The sequence below is a fragment of the Dermochelys coriacea genome, chromosome 10, assembly GCF_009764565.3.
Source record: "Dermochelys coriacea isolate rDerCor1 chromosome 10, rDerCor1.pri.v4, whole genome shotgun sequence".
NCBI lineage: Eukaryota > Metazoa > Chordata > Testudines > Dermochelyidae > Dermochelys > Dermochelys coriacea.
In genome coordinates, this window is record NC_050077.1 from 24,034,117 (window position 1) to 24,053,185 (window position 19,069).

General features: G+C 42.7%; 1 protein-coding gene across 1 annotated transcript in view; it reads left to right on the forward strand.

Annotated features, from left to right (window-relative positions):
• Nucleotides 1–732: 732 nt before the first annotated feature.
• Nucleotides 733–19,069, forward strand: part of EMP2 (epithelial membrane protein 2) — a 33,577-nt gene continuing 15,240 nt past the window's right edge. Inside the window, exon 1 of the mRNA XM_038420738.2 lies at nt 733–877. The gene's annotated coding sequence lies outside the window, so the exon portion shown is untranslated. The remainder of the gene's footprint in view (nt 878–19,069) is intronic.

The window sequence follows — 19,069 nt, forward strand, 5'->3', positions numbered from 1 at the left end:
TGAAAAAGAGTAAGTGTTTTTACCATATAACCATAAATAAATGGACGGGAATATAAACATTACATTTCAATGTATAGTATACAAAGCACTATAAACAAGTCATTGTATGAAATTTTAGTTTGCACTGACTTCCTAGTGCTTTTTTGTAGCCTGTTGTAAAACTAGGCAAATCTCTAAATGAGTTGATGTACTCCCGGAAGACCCCTGGGTACCTGCAGGGGTATGCGTGGCCCAGGTGGAGAACATCTCTGTTAAACTGCAGAAACAAACAGTAACTTGTTTGCAAATCCCGCAGCTTTTTTAAAGGGAAACCTATGCCTGTGTGTGCATTCTCCCTAATCTCATGGGTTATTACTGTAGCATCCCACCTTTCCTGTTCCTCTTGGACAAAGCCAGTTTATTAGGCTGGCAATATAAAAAAAAAAAAGGGAGGGAGGGAGGTAAAGAGGGGAAGTCCTTCAAGTCTCAGTGGAGACTGAAATTAGAAATTTTAGTCCTCAGGAGCTGTCTGTGACCCCCAATACAAAGAGTTTGGAAGCCAAGCATAGCCATTAACATGCAGGAAAGGGAGATCTAACTATCTGTATGTGTTCAGAGATTGAAACAGGCGGGAAAAGTTTGTTCCAGGTTTCCCTCCACACCCCACCCCCGCCCCTCCGCATTTCCAGGCAGTTGAGAGGCTCTTTTGAAAATTATTTTCTTTCCACACCCAGTTTGCTTCTGACATCATTCATCCAGGGAGGGAGGGCTGGAGAGAGTCAGAGTCAGACCTTCAAAACAACCCAGAGTCCCGCAGCATCTTCCCCTCGGATCTGCCTTGCTCACCACCATCTCCCTGCTCAGATCTCTGGGCAACTCCTGAGGCCACAAGCAGCCCGTGAGTAGCCTTGCTGGTTAGTGAGGAAGGGGTTGGTGGGGGGTGTTGCATTTTATTATGAGAGAAAGGTTTTGCAAGCAGTGCTGGCTGCCAGATGGGATTTAGTGGAGAGGGAGAGGAAAGGGATCTCTATACTGCTGGAGGGAGAGGAATTGCTTTTCTAGCAAAGAAAGGGAGAGATCAAGAAAGCAGAGGTTTGTCTAGAACAAACATTTCTAAAAATGAGACATCCACAAATACTTTTTGTTTAGGCTTTTGCTGCTTAGCTGGTCCTTCTAAAGCTGGCACTTAAAAAGGTAAAAAGAAAAGGAGTACTTGTGGCACCTTAGAGACTAACAATTTTATTTGAGCATAAGCTTTCGTGAGCTACAGCTCACTTCATCGGATGCATCTGATGAAGTGAGCTGTAGCTCACGAAAGCTTATGCTCAAATAAATTTGTTAGTCTCTAAGGTGCCACAAGTACTCCTTTTCTTTTTGCGAATACAGACTAACACAGCTGCTACTCTGAAACTTAAAAAGGTGTTGCCCTTCTCCTGTGAAACTCTGCCTAGAGTGTCCTTGAAAACTATTCACTTCCCCAAAGAATCAGGCAGCACTTTGGAAAGCTTTTAGTTCTTCTGTGAAACTATCTTGCGTTTGAAATTTTGGACTTTAAAAAAAAACATGAAGAGAGTCTTCATCAGAAGATATTGCTCAGCCTATGAAAATCCAAAAGGTACTTGGGGGTGGAGAGGGAGGGCAGAAGAAACTTGAAATTCACTTTATTGCAAGTAACTTAAAGTCTGGACAATACAATTGTAAACTTTTTCTGGGATAGTCTCTTTCTATGTGATTCACTGCAGGGTTTGCTACACTCCAACAAGAACTCGGGCTGATCTTGACTACTGTGCCCCCCCTTGTGGAAGCACAAAATATTTAAATATAATTCAGTACAGATTTTTGGCTTATGAAATTCTTGCTGGTGTTAAATGTTTTTTCCTCTTGAACTAGACTAGAATTTTTAAAAGCCATCTGCCTTCCTACAGCTGCATGCTGGTGCCTCTTTCCAGATGTGCTGCCCTCTCTCCTTCAGAGAGACTAATTGCCAGATTCAGGCAAATGGCCTTTAGTAATTTATGTTGCTCATAACACTCCGTAGTAAATTTTAGAGGTTGTCTTGTTTGGAGATAGCTGCTAAGAACGTTCCACAGCCCTCCCCAGTTCAGCCAGGTAACACTAAGGAAGCTACTAATTCTCTGTTCATGCTGACAACAAGAAATGTTCACCTGCACTGAGGCAGGACCAAGTAAACCTAGACCAGTGGTTCCCAACCAGGGGTATGCATATCCCTAAGGGTTCACAGAGGTCTTCCAGGGGGCATATCACCTCATCTAGATATTTGCCTAGTTTTTCTACAGGCTATATAAAAAGCACTAGTGAAGTCAGTACAAACTAAAATTTCATACCATGACTTGTTTATACTGCTCTGTATAACATACAGTATACACTGAAATGCAAGTACAATATTTATATTCCAGCTGATTTATTTTATAATTATATGGTAAAAATGAAAAAGTAAGCAATTTTTCTGTAATACTGTGCTGTGTCACTTTTGTATTTTTAAGTCTGATTTTGTAAGCAAGTACTTTGTAAGTGAAGTGAGACTTGGGGGTACTCAAGACAGATCAGACTCCTGAAAGGGGTCCTGTAATCTGGAAAGGTTGAGAGTCATTGATCTTGACCTCCTTTGATACGTGTTTGTCAAACCTGTTCTTAAAAGCCAACAAAGATGGGGATTCCATAACTTTTCTTGGAAGACTATGCTAGATTCTTTATAACCTTTGTAGTTAGACAGTTTCTCCTAATATCTAACCTAAATCTCCCTTGCTGCAGATTAACCCCATTACTTCTTCTCCTGCCTTCAGTGGATATAGAGAACTGATCCCTGGCCTCTTTTTAACAGCCCTTAACATATTTGAAGACTTATCAGGTCTCTTGAGTCTTCTCAAGACTAAACATGTGCAGTTTTTTTAAAACCTTTCCTCATAGATAAGATTTTTCTAAATCTTATTTTTTGTTGCTATCCTCTGGACTCCCTCCAATTTGTCTACACAGTGTGGAGTAAAGAGGAACAATTATTTTACATACAATACACCCCAGAATGATATGAGCCTTTCACACAACTCTATCATATTGTTGGCTCATATTCAATTTGTGATCCACCACTACCTGGAGATCCTTTCCAGCAGTATTACCAGCTTGCCAGTCATAGCTATAAAATGGGGGATAAATTTGATTTTTCCTTCTTTGCACTTGTCTCTAGAATTTCATCTTGTTGAATTCAGATCCAATTCTTCAATTTGTCAAAGTTGTTTTGAATTCTAATCCTGTCCTGCAAAGTGCTTGCAACCTCTCCCACCTTGGTGTCATCTGCAATTTTTAGAAACATATTCTCCACTCTATTGCCCAAGTCATTAATGAAAATTTTGACTAGTACCAGACCCATTACTAAGAAAAGGAGTATTTGTGGCACCTTAGAGACTAACAAATTTATTAGAGCATAAGCTTTCGTTAACACATTAATGCATCCAATGAAGTGAGCTGTAGCTCACGAAAGCTTATGCTCTAATAAATTTGTTAGTCTCTAAGGTCCCACAAGTACTCCTTTTCTTTTTGCGAATACAGACTAACATGGCTGCTACTCTGAGACCCAGTACTAACCCCCTTCGGGACCCCATTAGATACACCCTCTCAGTTTAACAGAAAACCACGGATAGCTACTATTTGAGTATGGTCTTTCAACCAGTTGTGCACTCATTTTATAGTAACTTCATCTAGACCACATTTCCCTAGTTGGCTTATGAGAATGGCATATGGGACTGTCAACAGCTTTACTAATAATTAAGATATGACCTCTATTGCATCCCCCTCACCCCCATCTACTAGGCCAGCAATCCTGTCAAGAAGGAAACTAGGTTGGTTTGGTATGAGTTTCTCTTGACAAATGTATGCTGTCTTTTTCTTATCACCTTATTATCCTCTAGGTGCTTACAAATTGATTGTTTAATAATTGGTCCTAGTATCTTTACAGGTGTTGAAGTTGCTGCATTCATTAATATGCAAGTGACAGCAACTGTTTGTTAACAGGGTGTATAGAGACTTCCCTCTCTAAAATTTGATTGTTTATCTCTTAAATATTACGAGTGCAGGTTTGAAAGAAGCTCCTTCTGCATTTTGTAGATGCCTGAGCATTCTGCTTATTTGCAGCCTGGGTTCTCTGAAGCATCTGATTACATAGAGACGACTATTACTTCAGAGGATACCAGATACTCCTGTGGAATGGCTGTAAAAATGCATGCCAGATCTTCCTAAATGGGATTGAAAATCCACAACCTTATTTTCAATCTCGAACAACAATGAAAAGCAGCATATTATACTCACTTTCAGACTCATCAGCCCACATTAGTATGACAGCTATACAGAACAGGATTGATCTCTGCCTAATGAATGGTCCGTTAGTTTGCCAAACAAAATATTTGTAATGCATCTTCTGGAACAGCCTGACCTCATGACAGCCACGAGTTTCACTTTCAATTGCACCAGATCAAAATCAAGATGAGAGAAATAATCACTAAGAATAAAGCTGCTTGTTCTCAATTGAATTTTAATTCCAATCATATGCTACAATAACTCATGGCCCTGACAGGATCACTATGGAATGAAATATTAGCAGTTGAAGAATCTGCTCTCTTCAGTTTATGGCTGATTGTTTTGCAGGTAATAGATGTATTTATCACCCTTGTTCTTGGCAATTTAGTTGTAAATTTTACATTATCTACAGAATTAGTGTCTGATTCTAAACCAAAATCAAAAGAGTTTGAAAATGTTATAACCATGAGCATAAAGTATTACATAGCTATCAATATTATATATCATTGGCCAAAGTTAAAACAATTATATCTTTCTCTTGTACTGAATTAGATGCATTTTGCTTCATTTGGAAAGACAGACTCTGCCTTTGTTTTTGGCTAATTAGGTGGAACAGCATAAGTCACACTAGCTGTTCTAGTACATCTGGAATAACAGTTTGAATAAACGGCAGTCTGTTTTCAGTAGAGGTCACTTGTTGAGCTGTACTCTTACAAATGTGTCTAGAAGTAGGGCAACAAAAATATATGGTCAGCCTTTTCAGTAGTATTCTGAAGAGTTCACTGGCCAGACTGACCCCAGATTTCTGCCAACATAGACACTGCTGAAGGGCCTGACAGAACAAAGTCTGACACTTTGCACTGGGGAAATTCTGAAAGAGGGTCCAGTCATGCTGAAAAAAGTGGCCAAGCTCCTTCTCAGTCAGAGTGGGGCTAGGACATGCCTGGATTCATTCACTCCCTCCATGAACTGGCATTCACAAGGCTTTTCTGGAGCTTTTGGAGAGTTACAGCTACTCCCCAATTTCCCTGCTCCAACTTCAGTAAAACTGGCCTCAAGTCTCTTGCTCCTCAATGTTAGAAAGACAACTATGCCAGAAGATTCCATAGAGTCCCACATACTTCTTCATGAGACCTGGTGACCAAAGTGCAAGATGTGGAAGGAAACATTTGGAGCTCCTTTAAAAATGGAGAAGACCCCTCCCCAAAAATATAAACCTAAGAAATTCTACAGTTTCTTTGAGATGGTTGATTTGTGTTAGTGATCAGTTTTGGGTACCACCACTCATATTGATCACCCTGCTATATAGTTCAAAATTGAATTTCTAAGATACTTTGTTTTCTCTTTATATTAATCAGTGGGACTGTAGGTTGAAGGAGCAGGAACATCATATGTGATTTTTTCCAAAGATAGGAAGGAATTTAGAGGCCTGTGGGTCACTGGAACACTGGAATCCAAGAGAAGGATTTTAAAGCATGTGGGGGTAAACTGCTGGTATAACCTGACTGACCTGCCATGAAACTAAAGTGCCTAGTAGTAGAACTTGTTCTGTCTTTGAAAGATAGGTTGTTTGTGCACTGAATAAATCTGTTGTTGTTTTTTTTTAAAGTAGTATTGATTTTGGACCTCATTACAGTTAAAACATCAGTTTTGCTCAATTTGATCATGAAGAGATTTCAATTATGTGTGACCCAAGAACCTCTGGGTGCCAACTGGCAGAGGGCATAGACGGTGTATAGAATTTTACAGGAACCAGTAGCCCACTATTCATCATAATCACTGCAAAATGTGTATATGGATAATATTTAAAAAGCGTTGTCTGTACAGGCAGTCCTCGGACTTATGACACAATTGGTTCCTGAAAATTGCATCATAAGTTGAAACGTCGTAACTCGGAACTGCAGTCCACTCCATTGCAGGACCAAGTGTCAAAGTCAAAACCAATTGTTGTAAGTTGAATCAGGGTGTCAATTCAGAAATGTCGTAAGTACCATGCATCATAAGTCAAACGTCAGAAAGTCGAGGACTGCCTGTACTGAAAATTTTGTTAAGGCAGGTAACCAGGAGGTGATACGTCTCAGACAGGATGCTTCTCTCTCTCCGTCCAGTAGTGTGTATTGGACATTGTATATCTGACAGTGAATGCCTGTTGGCATACTGAGCCAAATGCTAATCAAGAGATTGTGAAATCTTCAAGAGGAAATTGACAGGAAAAAAAAAACAGCAGGAGGGGTCCTTGTGTACGAGTAAAGACAATGGATTGTTGGGGGCAACACAAGTACTTCCCTGTAGGCCTATGCAGGCCCCCTTCTTTCTTTCTGTAGGTTAGAGATGAACACACACTAACCCCTGAGCATTCCTGGCGTGTCCAACCCCTGTTCCACTGGACACTCGCAGTATTCACATATTTGCTGCTACCAAAGAAGCAGTACACCCCAGCTTGCAAGTTTCACCTCAGATCACTGTGCCACATAATGCAGAGTACTTACATATGTTTACAGTGAAAAAAGTAACACTTTATTCAATAAACTGTAGAGATTCAAGTGATAGCAAGTAGAAGTATCAAATGGTTACATATGAAATGAAACATCCATTCTAGAACCTAGATTGACTTAACTAGATACTTTGGGGGAGCAACGTTCTGTAAGACACAAAAGTCCTTCCAGTGTGTTACAGCCAGGCTTGGCTGTGACCCTCTGTTCATAAGACACAAACACTGTTAGCTTGTCTCCTTAGTGAAGGATCCAGGGTGTACCTCAGCAGTCCCCCTTTCAGCTGTGTGCAGCACAATCGCTAAACCAGAATCAATTCAAATCAGTCAGGGTACAGCGTCGCATGGGTGTTTGACGGTTTTATGCACAGTGTTACAAAGAGTTAGTTCAGAATATGGTTGGCATGTGCACCACATTTAAACCATTCTCTGTTCCTAAGTTCTCCAGTATGTTCAATTGTCTGGGAACCAAGAAGACAAAAGGAAGATTAGAAGTCAATGTAACACCCCCACTTCTATAAACAGGAGCAGCAAACAGGGAAGTTTTGCAAGGGAGTTCTCCAGACTACCGAGGAGGAGACAATAAGTGACCCTCCCCCGTCTGTTACCAACTCCCCACTACTCTAGTGAGACTAGGACTACAGAGTTCCTTCTTGCTGCTCCTTCTTGCGCTTTATACTGGTTTTATACTGCTCAGGCTTCCCATGCTGAGTGGGGCTTCAACACCAGTTAGACCATCTCAGCCCTGACTCTCTTCCAGGTGCAGCCTGTCACAGGATTAATTGACTTTTTTTGCCTACTTAGGCCTGGTATGGGAGTAGGGAACATCCATTCACATCCCCTCCCTGCAAAAAAACAACCACCCCCACCCAAAAAACCCTTCTAAGAGTAGGAGATGTGTAGCCAGAAGTCCAGCAGAGTGGAGGCTATACAGGGCTGGGCTACACTAGAAAATAAGATCAACCCAGCTACATCACTCAGGTATGGAAAATCCACACGCCTGAGCCATATAGTTAAGCCAGCTTAAGTCCCCATGCTGCATGTGTCCCAAAAATCTCTGGCTGCCAGAAACTTGGACTTGCTGACAGGGAAGGGATCACTCAGAGTTGTCTTCTTCTGTTCATTCCCTCTGAAGCATCTGCCACTGGCCACTGTCAGAAACAAGATCCTAGCTTAGATGGACCATTTATCTGATCCAGTATGGCCATTCTTATTAGTTGGTTAGGACATTTTTAATTTTTCAAATTAGACTAATTATAAAACTTCTGTAGAACATAAAACTATATAGAAAGAGGTGATGAGCAGGTTGCTACAAACCTAACAATAGCAGCTCACTTCTTTGACCAGAGAACTATTGATACAAGTACAGAATCCAGCTTGCAGTCTCTTGGCAATGTCTTTATATGCATAATACACTGTATTCATTTCCCTGATAACTTTACATATCCTCAGGGCTAATAATTTGAAGAGTATTCAGAGGCTAACATGTTAAAATCTAGTTGCCTAAAGTAAATTTCCTAATTCAATAATTAAACTAGAACTTGCCTGTTTTGTTCCTGCCCCCTTGTACCCCAAAGGGCTAATATCACCCCAGTGAAGGACTGTGTGGCAGGAGAAGGAGAATGCAGCAGGGCCCACCCACGCATCCTCCAAAATAGATATACTCTGCCTACAGGGTTAGGTACAGTGCATGGAGTCCTTGCTGCAATCACTGAATGACGGTGGGACCCTGTTGCCACTAAGTGGAGAACAGAGCCATTGAGGGTGTACGTAGTTTACCTTAATCTAACCCTGACTGGATTTACTCATGGGTAAGGGTTGAATGACTGAGCAAAAGAGTAGATATGAACTTTGGGGCAGGAACATGTCTTAACAGGACCACTCCTGGAATATTTAGAAATGGGTCAAGGGGCCAAATGCTTCTGTTACACCAGTGTAAATCTAGCATTCTGGATTCACACCAGCATAGCATGGAGAGGGGAGGAAGAATTAGACCAGAATTTCATTCTTGACTAAATTCCTCCTATTATTATGGATTTAATTTACACTCTGACAAATATTAATGAGTACAAAATAATTACATTCAGTCAAATTTTTAATACCATTGAAGGCTAATTAAAGTAGAACCACTAACACTTCAATCCTTGGCTTGTTCAAAGTTATCATGGAGGCTGTGAAGGCTAATTCCCCACTCTGGCTCTTTGAGTGCAGAAGGTGGGGGCCTGCAAGGATTCTAAAAATTAATACTGGCCACTCCAGGCTTGTATTAAACTTCTAAGGTTACAGCTTCTCTGACCTTGTATTGGTAAATGCTGCTGCCACCACTCAAGTGCAGAACCTCTTTGAGAGCCCAGAAAGGTGCACTTGGGAACTCCTTCCTGTGGGGTACCTTCAAGCCCTTTCACCCCCCTCCAGGGAAGAGCTAAGGAAAAATAAAAATAAAATCAGCTGTTGCCACCAGCTAATTAAACAACATGTGCACAAACCTTTTAAGACACAAAAATCCAATTCTTTCTTAAAAAAAGGTACATTTTATTATTAAAAAGAGAGAAAAAAATACATCTGTGAACTCAGGCTATTGCTAGATTTTAAAAGAGCAACTACAAGGATTAAGCACCAAGACTAGCTTTTTTGAGGTCCATCTTAAAGTTTACAAGCAAAACAAAAGCACCTGGGGCTAGCACAGAAGAATCCACAAGCCATAATGAAATAAAAGGGATAAACCTAATCACGTCTTCCTAGACATTTTCGGATCTATTTACATATCTGGGGTCTTAAATGAGTAGTTTCTAGGTATGATACTGATGATTTTTCATACCGGGCCCAAGCTTCTTATTACATAGCTGCTGCCCTGTCCACCTCTCCCCGGGAAAACGACAGACAAAAGGGGAGTCTTTTTTCAATTTAAAAAAATTCTAGCCTTCCCATTGGCTCTTTTGGCCAGGTGCCCACTCAATCCCTTTTATCTATGCATAGCAGTGAGACTTTTTAACCCTTTACAGGTAGAGCAATTAGAGAACAGCTACTAAGAGGGATTTTATAGGTAATGGCAGGGTGGGTGTCCATAAAAGGGAGCTCCCCCACCCCCTTAATTTATCATAGAAGCCCAACCACAGTTTATACTTGCCAAAATACTTTCAATCATCACAGCTGGCTAATGAACAACTTAAGCAAATAGTAGGCCTGTTTTTTCCACTGCCTGGAATCTGTTGTAGTTGCATACTTTGAAGGAGAAAATAATTGCAGAATGTGCTAGGCAGTGTCCCAAAGAACATCTGAGAGGCACTTCTATTTATTTGGTTTTATGATGCTTATTTTAATATTCTAGCCTGTTTAAAAAGTATGACACATTTATCCAAATGGAAAAGCATCCAGAGTCTCTTATTTATCTGTCCCTCATCTTAAAGAATGACTCTCAATTTAGTCCCAAAATTGCACCCTGCAAATGTAATGTTAAATAGCTTCAGATAATGAAACTGAAGTTAATTCTTTTCACTAAAGGAATTAATCTAACAGTATTAAGTTTCCTGAATTTTGTGTCTTGCACATTGTCCCATGTTTAGGCCTTAGCAGGTTGACAAGTGTGCAGAGAAAGCTTTTGCTAGTTTGAAGAAAAAAAAAATCCACTAACTGAACCAGCTTATTTTACTTTTCTAATTGAAGATTATTGGCCATGGAAAAGAAGTCGTGCATACTAGATTTTAAAAAATGCAAGTTTCCAGTCTGTTCTTACAAACCAGTGAATTTTATACAAGTTTAGGGACAAAGGTACAATGAAAACCTGAACTGGCTTCTATGTTACCATGGGATATGTCACAAGATGCCATGAGATGTTGCACAACAACACTGAGTAAAATAAGTTATTGTGATTAAATCAAGAATCTTGTGATACATCATAAGGTAACAAACCTCTCATGTTTCAGAGTAGCAGCCGTGTTAGTCTGTATTTGCAAAAAGAAAAGGAGTACTTGTGGCACCTTAGAGACTAACAAATTTATTTGAGCATAAGCTTTTGTGAGCTACAGCTCACTTCACTGTAGCTCACAAAAGCTTATGCTCAAATAAATGTGTTAGTCTCTAAGGTGCCACAAGTACTCCTTTTCTTTTTGCAAACCTCTCATGCCAATCCATAAAAAGTTTTTTCTACTAACTTCAAAACATGTAGCCTTGATACTACTTGGAGTTCCTAAAAAATGGAACACTTCTCCTGATTCAGTTTTGTTCTACTAATGACGTAGAAAATACAGCTAAGGCTTGAAATCAAATTTTAACTCATGGACATTTGCTCTTCTTCCTGCACTCTAACAAATCTCAAATGGTTGGGAAGTTCTTTACCAGATCCTGAACAACAAGTTAGGGTAAGATCCTCTCCTGTCTTACACTGAATTCGCTCAGTTATTCAAACTTATTCAATGTCCCTATGAAATTGGATAATCACCTTGATTTGGAGATGCATGGACATGATCTGGCTGCTGCCATAAAGTCGGAATACTCAAGGGTTTTAAGCTTCCATACAACTGCTTGTGGATTAGAATTTGAAACTCTGAAAAGACTGCACAGAGATACTGTATCTCTGAATTTTGGATTCTGTGTACTCTAAAAACTCAGGGGTACTCTTGCTTTCTCCTAAGTACATAGCCCAGATGGAAATGATATGAAGAGCTAGTTTGTGATTAATGGGCAGAGGACAGGAGTTGACATGGCAGGGTAAAATTACCGTCACCTAAATGCAGTGAGCACAGGATAAAATAAGTAGAACATCTTTCCTTGGTAAAACTGTTTTGATCCCAGAAAATGAAGAATTGACAATTAGTGGAAGAGTTTGGGATGCTAAAGTTGCCTTCCAGAACTCAGGCTTAATGAAAGAGGTCAAGGTAGATATATCCAAGCTTTGAACTTCAATAAAAAACAAACCAACCAATAAAAAAACAACCAACCAAAAAACCACTTGCCATAAGAAGGGGGAGGAACAGTTGCTACAGAGGGAGAGAAAAACCTAAGTGATAAACATCATGGAGTTAAAGTTGTATAGGTCTTAAAAGGGTGTTTCAAATAGGAGTAATGGAATTAAGATGAGAAATTTAGGCTGAATATCAGGAAAGTTCCTGACAGGGAGAAGTCTCTCAGTGGAAAGAGTTATACCACCAGAGATGGCATCTAGACTGGAAAGCCTTGATAATTCTTTTGCAGAGAAGTCCTGCATTAGCAGAGATGGACTCTCTTCTATTTGCTAATCTAAACAACAAGCAAAACTTAGTTTTTCCTGTATTGTCTTACATTTAAATAACAGAAAACAAGTCAGGAGGCTGAAGCTGCCTTATTTTCTTAGTAAGAGTAAGGGACTTGTATTGATCCCTATACTGCTGCTAACATGGCATGCAGAGGCAAGCTATTCCCTGTCCAATAATGTGTTTGTTAAAAAACTGTCTACTAGTTACAATACAATATTCCATTTTGAAATAGCAAGGTGAGAGCCAACATTGAATACAGTGCCAAATGCCATGCTGTTGGCTTGGCAAGCTACAACGAGGGGTTGATCTATTGCTGAAAGAACTGGGTACAACTGTGAACATGAAGAGAACTCTTAGAAAAGTGTTGTTGGTGGCTGACAAGACAAAGTGGACAACTAGGATACAAAAAAAATGGATAGGTTACTGTACTATCTGGACAAGTAAACAGTCAAGATACAGAAGTGTCTGACTATTGATGGATGAAAGTCTTCTCATCTGAACTCTTCCTAATGTTCAAAAACTACACAACTAAATCACTTGAGACAAAATCAAGTGATGAATGATCTGGTTTCCCCTGAGCTTTAAGTGGCTTCTGGAAGGAAACTGGCCATTTTTTATGTAAATGATACAAATTAAAGGTGGCATGTTACATGCCAAGGGATTTGAAGGATAGCAAAGCAGAAGTAGCTGTTTATAGAGGGTATAAGATAAAGTGCATGTAGCCTGATTTCTCAACCTTTTTGTCATCTTTGAATTTCAAACCAGCATTTTTTGCTGAGAGTTAGTCTGTCTCAGACACAGTAGATAAATGGACATGTGTCTGTGAAAAGGAGGACTTATGAGAGAAGCAATATATACTGAGGCCTAGTCTACACTATAAAGTTAGGTCACATGAGCTGCCCTCCATAGACCTCATTGTTCATGTGTCGGTGCTTAAATTTGTCTCCCACTGATAAATGCCCTGTTACAGAGATACAGTAATGCCTCCTCCCCAATCGGCACTGAGCTGCAGTTGATGTAGCTGATGCTGAGGTTGATGTAGTGTGAGTGCAGACGCTGCATTACCTATATCGATCCTAACAGTTTACTAGCAGCTGTCCCATAATGCCTGACACTGACAGCTCTCATCACACTTGTGAATCCACTGCCCAGGGTCACAGACACCAGAAGTCCCCTCTCTCTGCCCCATTTTAAGCCCTGCAACTTTTAAAATGCCTTTTCCTGATTGCTCAGCTTGGCGAGCACACACAGCAGCTCTCCATTGTTGTGTGCAGCTGACCATGCCGGCTACATGCTCCAGACGCGCTCTGGCTTGGAGTAGACAAGAAAGATTGGAGCCCGTGGGGAGGAGGTTGTGTGGGCAGAGCTACAGACTAGTTGTAGAAATGTGGACATCTACCGGCAAATTGCACAGGGGATGCAGGAGAAGGGGTGTGACAGGAATCAGCAGCAATGGCACATGACAGCGAAGAAACGACAACAGGCGTATCAAAAGACTGGGGAAGTCAATCCAGTGCTTTACAAAGAGCTGCATGCCATACTTGGCGGAGACCCCTCTACCTCTCCACAGACCAGTGTGGATACCTCTGAGGATCCAGTCACAGACCTCTGGCATGAACAGTGAGGAGGTGGTGGGAGACATGCAACCATGGGCTCCAGCTACGCCATGCGCCAGGACCAGTTTGAGACACCACCACAGTCCAGTCAGTCCCAGGGAACGATTCTCAGGTATGTGGGTAAATGTATTTCCCATTACAGTTTGGTGCCCCTAACGTAGCATGACACAGTTATTGACCTTTCATTAATTAACTTACACTAGAAAAGGTATCAGTACAAGGAGAAGTAGTTATCAGTACCAAAAGAAGTTCTCTTCTTTTCTTTCCCCTGTGGAGTTAGGCAGGGGTGGGGAATACAGACCAGTTTTCTTATGTACACAGGCATGTTCCTTACATCCTCCTGAGAGATCTTGAAACTTTGATGGGGGTACTCTGCAATCCTCTACTGAAGGTTTCTAGGGGTGGCAGCCTTATTTCTTCCTCTATGGTAGGACACTTTCCCACACCAGTCAGTGATAACTTCAGCAGACACCATCCCAGTACACAGGCTAGCAGCATATGGGCCCAGGTAGCTTTAAGATGCCAGCAGCAGCTATGCTCTCTCAACCCATGTCACCTTCAGGAGAAATATCAGCTAAAATCACCATTGCCTGTGGAAAATGGTGCCAGTATTCAGTGCCATTGCCCTATGCTTAGTTTCATGCAACTGAGCGATTCCTTCTTCATTTCCCTCACCCTTGACAGGCCATATTCACTCTGGCTGGTGTTGTGAGCAGAAGTGTCAAAGCAGAAGTGTCAATAAGCATGTCTTGTTTAAAACTTTAGGGGAGCATGGACAGGGAGTTCTAAATCTTAACTTTCGCTTTCTGTTCTGACTATACCGACAATAGTACCTCTCTGTGTTTTATCTGTAGCTGCTGCCACTGCAGCCTTGAGGAGTTCCCCTACACACCTGCAGAATGCCTGAGGGTGGATGAGGAGAAAGAGAGGACTCTGGACGACATGTTCAAAGAGACCCTATTAGCCAGTGCTGCATCAGACTGTGCGCAAAGGGCCTGGAGGTTGAATATTGCAGACAGCTTGGAGAAGGAAAGAGTGGACAGGAGAAAGGCCCAGAATGCCCATCAGGAAAGGAGACAGAGATGAACCAGGACATGATGGGCTTCTCCGGCAGCTAACATGGATGCTGCAGACTCTTGTGGACCTATAGGTTCAACAATCAATCACGGGCTCGTCTCTCTTTGCAGTCCATGGAAAACTTCATTATAGCACCTTCCTGCTTCCTCAATATCCCATGTGGCTTCAGGGGCTGCACCCCTACTCATACCACTCCACACCGAGGGACATTAAGGACAGCCACAGCTTCACATAGGCTGACCTGTGAAAGCCATGGTTGCAGTATGTGTAGGTAAAATGGACATGCATGTTCTTTCCCCTTGTTAAGCTCTGTTCCATTAATTTATTAAATTGTTAATGTACTTGCTTTAAAATTTCAGAGATTTTTCATTGCACTGGTTGTGTTACTCAAAATTCTATTATTTGGAAAATAATTCTTCTTGATTAGTTCACAACATATGCTACGGAATGCCTAGTGGTACTGAACACACCCACTTATTTGTCACTGCACAGCGTGACACAACTCATAGGATCAGTGACAAACAGTGGAATAATCCTAAATATATAGCGAGTGCCACAAGATTAATAGGTCCATTGACAATGTTATATTCACAGATGTACACCAAGCATCACACGAATCCTAACTTTCCCCAAAATAACTGGGCCAGGAAGAGCACAGTACACCACAAGGCATTACTGTGGTTCCCTGAACAGGGGACCCATCACTTTTAAAAGTGGGAGGGTTTAGATTAATAGATTCATAGATACTAAGGTTATGGCCTCCCAGTTTTTACTGGCCGTGAGGGTGAGTGATGGGAGGGAGGGAGCGAGAGGAGTGAGCAGGGGGTGGGGCTTGGGGGAAGGAGTGGGATGAGGGCCCTGCCCCTCATGGGAAGGCCCTGTCCCCTCACACACATTTAGGGAGCTTCCGCCACTCCTAGTTCACACTATGTCCCACAGCAATCTGCCCTCCAGGAAATCATCATATTCCCCCTGATTCAGTTCTTCTTGCAGCTCTGTAAATTCCAGAGGATTTTGCATTCTTTGCTTGCAATGCTTATGACAATAGTGTAGAACTGTGCGGGCTCCAAGTTTCTGTCAAGATGGAAGACAGTGAAGAGAACCATGTGGGTTCATGGAATTTTTAAAAAAGGTGTGAAAATTACAGGCTATAGTTAATGTTATGGGATGGAGACAGTTGCATGCTGGGAAATTGACTCCTTCCTCCCAATCATCCCTGCAAAACTTGTTTCTGTCCTACCATGCATTGCCAAAACTACCCAGAAGATACTGTGTTGGATGATGGTGGGTTGTGCACTAGAAGACCTATCCATGGTGTACTGCACTGTACATTGACACGAGCATACCCATAGGTGGCGAGTTATATGGGCCCATGGTGACAGTGCCCCACCAATATTTAGGAACGTAGGCCTGGCTCCACGAATGTTTGGGCTTATATTTTCAGAGCTGTCCCATCCATAGGACTGGCCAGGGCAACCACCCCAGGCCCTGTGCTTTGGGGGGGCCCTACGCTTCAGGGAGATGCGAGGTCCAGGGCAGCCTGGGGAGTTAGTGGGGGTAGGGGGCTGGCAGCAGCAAGCAACCCAGCCCCAGCCCACTCCTGCTATGCCCCACCCCCAAGTCCCCACCCCACCTCTTCCTGCCCCTACTCCGCCCCCTCCCTGCCACCATTCCATCCCTTTCCCCCCCAGGAGATGCTGGGAACCAGAGGGGTGGAGCAGGGCAGGTTGGGGCTGGGTTGCTTGCTGCTGGCAGCACAAGGCCCCTCGCTGACCTCCCAGGCTGCCTTGGATACCGCTTCCCCCTGAAGTGCAGGGCCCCCCCAAAACGCAGGGCCAGGACAGTTGCCACAGTCCGTTCTATGGATGAGACAGCTCTGCTTGGACCTGTTCTGGGCACCACCAAAAATTATACAAACCTGGCATCCACGACCACACCTGGTGAATATGTGCAGCACCTAGACAAGAAGCCAAGTGTGCACATGCACAACGATATGCTAAGTGCAGCAGCTTTACACTGATATCAAGGAAATCGAGGCTCAGGTGATCTTAAAGTCTATGATATTACTTGTAGGTGCAAAAATTTGCAGCGTAGCATGGATTTGTGACTTAGGCCATAGCAACACAAAGCTAGGAGTGGTAAAAGCTTGTAACGTTAAGTACAACTTGGCAACTCCATGAGAAATGACCATTCTGACCTAAGCACTTTTATTAGATAAGTTATGCCCAGAGGGGTTTGGATGGCCAAGGCATGGCTTGCTACAACAAAGTTCCTTGGAGAAAAATGGTCCATCCAGTGTTCTGCACCAGCCATTTTCATACAAATCCATCTTTCCTGACCCATTGCCAGATTTACCTTCTAACTCTCCACAGTACAATGCTGTTATAGATAGCTAGGGAGAATCACTTTCCTACTTCTGGCCAGCCCTTCTACTCTGTACTTGGGGAATATGTGTGCCTCTTTCTCCAGAGGAGGGATTTTTAACCCCCTCCCTGCCAGCTTGTGGACTGGGTTTTTCCCCCTTCATATAATGGAATAAGTACAGGGCCATGTGAATGGATGAAGAAGAGATTAGTCAAATGATATAAAAAAAAACCTACACAATTTTTATACCTACTATCTCCTTCCCTACCCCCACAAAATACTATATAGCAAAGATCACCACTAGCATCCAAGAGGTGATTTAATTTTTACAAAGGCACCACTGCTGTTGCAGTGTATTGGAATGTGGTGTGCCTACAGATGCACAGCTCAAATCTATTCATTATTACTTCTGTCACAGGGCACACCACTTGCGATGCCTCCTGCTGGTCGCTCTGGGGATCAGCTCATTCAGTCAACACCCTGTTCCGTAGTTTGCAAACCACCTTTCTCTCCAACTTTGCAGCCACTCAGTAACTGCAGCATCCTCTCCATGACTTAGCCCTCTAGCTAGGTCACTCAAAGTTCCCCCTTTTGGGATATAGTTCCTCAGCAGTCCTAGGGCAGCTGTGGCCTCTCAGGTTAATTAGCCTCCTTATTAGCCCTCATCAACCATAGCAGCAGTGTGTGTGCGTGGAGAGGGGGGGACCGGAACACCCCATCACAACCTCCCATTTTAAAAAACCTACACAAACTCTGAAGAGGAGGAATGACTGAAAAACACTGCTTCAGAATCAAACTACCTCTTTCTTGATTGGAACAGAATTAGAGCTGCTCCCCTAGGATTAGGAATGAGAAAGCCAGCACCTGACCCTGGGGAGGGCCTACAGGGAATGGGTGGCGTGGCCTGGCCTCTGAGAGTATGTCTGTGCTGCTGTTAAACATTCACAGCTGACCTGTGTCAGCTGATTCAGGCTGTGGGGCTATACAACTGCAATGTAGACATCCAGGCTTCAGCTGGAGCCCAGGCTCAGGAACCCTTAAGAGACATCTACACTGCAGTTTTATAGCCCTGCAGTTGAGATAGTTGATATGGGCCAGCTGTGGGTATGTCTACATTGCAGTGTAAGCCCTTCTACACACAAAGCACTTTAATTCAGTGTTCCAGGATCCCCCAGGGATGGAGGGTCCAAGCTTGAGCCAAGCTGGAATTCAGGATTCAAGTTCTATTGCTTTACAGTGTAGACACAGCCCTGTGGGACTTGTGCTCTGGGTATTTGTCAAAAGTATTCCACAATCCCATGAGCCAATTTTCTTTGTTCTCTAGCAATCAAGTTTGGTGGACAGTCAAATTTTCCCACACTGCCCCACATACAAAGGGCTAGAGCGGCCACATTTTGGGAGAATGCTAGAAAATCTGGGCTATGGGTGGTTGGACTCAGGGCTATATAAAGCAATATGGACCCTGTAGCCACAGGTTGGGATGCTGAGTTCAACTATTCCTAACCTGGGGTTACAAATTAGTGTCGCTCTCAAGCCCTTGGTTAACAAACCCAGGGTCTACTAACTTGAGTGTTGCTAACCCTGGGCTTACACTACAGTATAGACACACCCTGAGGATGTTCTTGAGATGAATGTTGTACCTCTTGCTTTTGAGTGAAGAGAAATGGAAAGAGATGTTCCTTTTGCTCTGTGCTGATGGGGGGGGGGCGATGTCTGTACACACAAAGCTGAGAGGATCTTTTCCTCAAAGGTGGGGAGAGTTCCTCTGCATTTGTTTGAGCTTAGTTGCCTCTCCAGGAAAAGCATCTAAAGTCAGGCCACCTTAGGGCTGTGTATGAACCATGTTGGACTTCACTGGGCAGAGGGGAGAGCTGAGCAGAGAAAGCTAGCTTAAAAGGCACAAACCCTCCAGAAGGCCCCTAGTGAATCCCATCTTCTATTCCCTGTCCATAGGACCTATCCCTTCCTGACCCTCACTGTTTTCCTCTATTCCCCACTGCCTC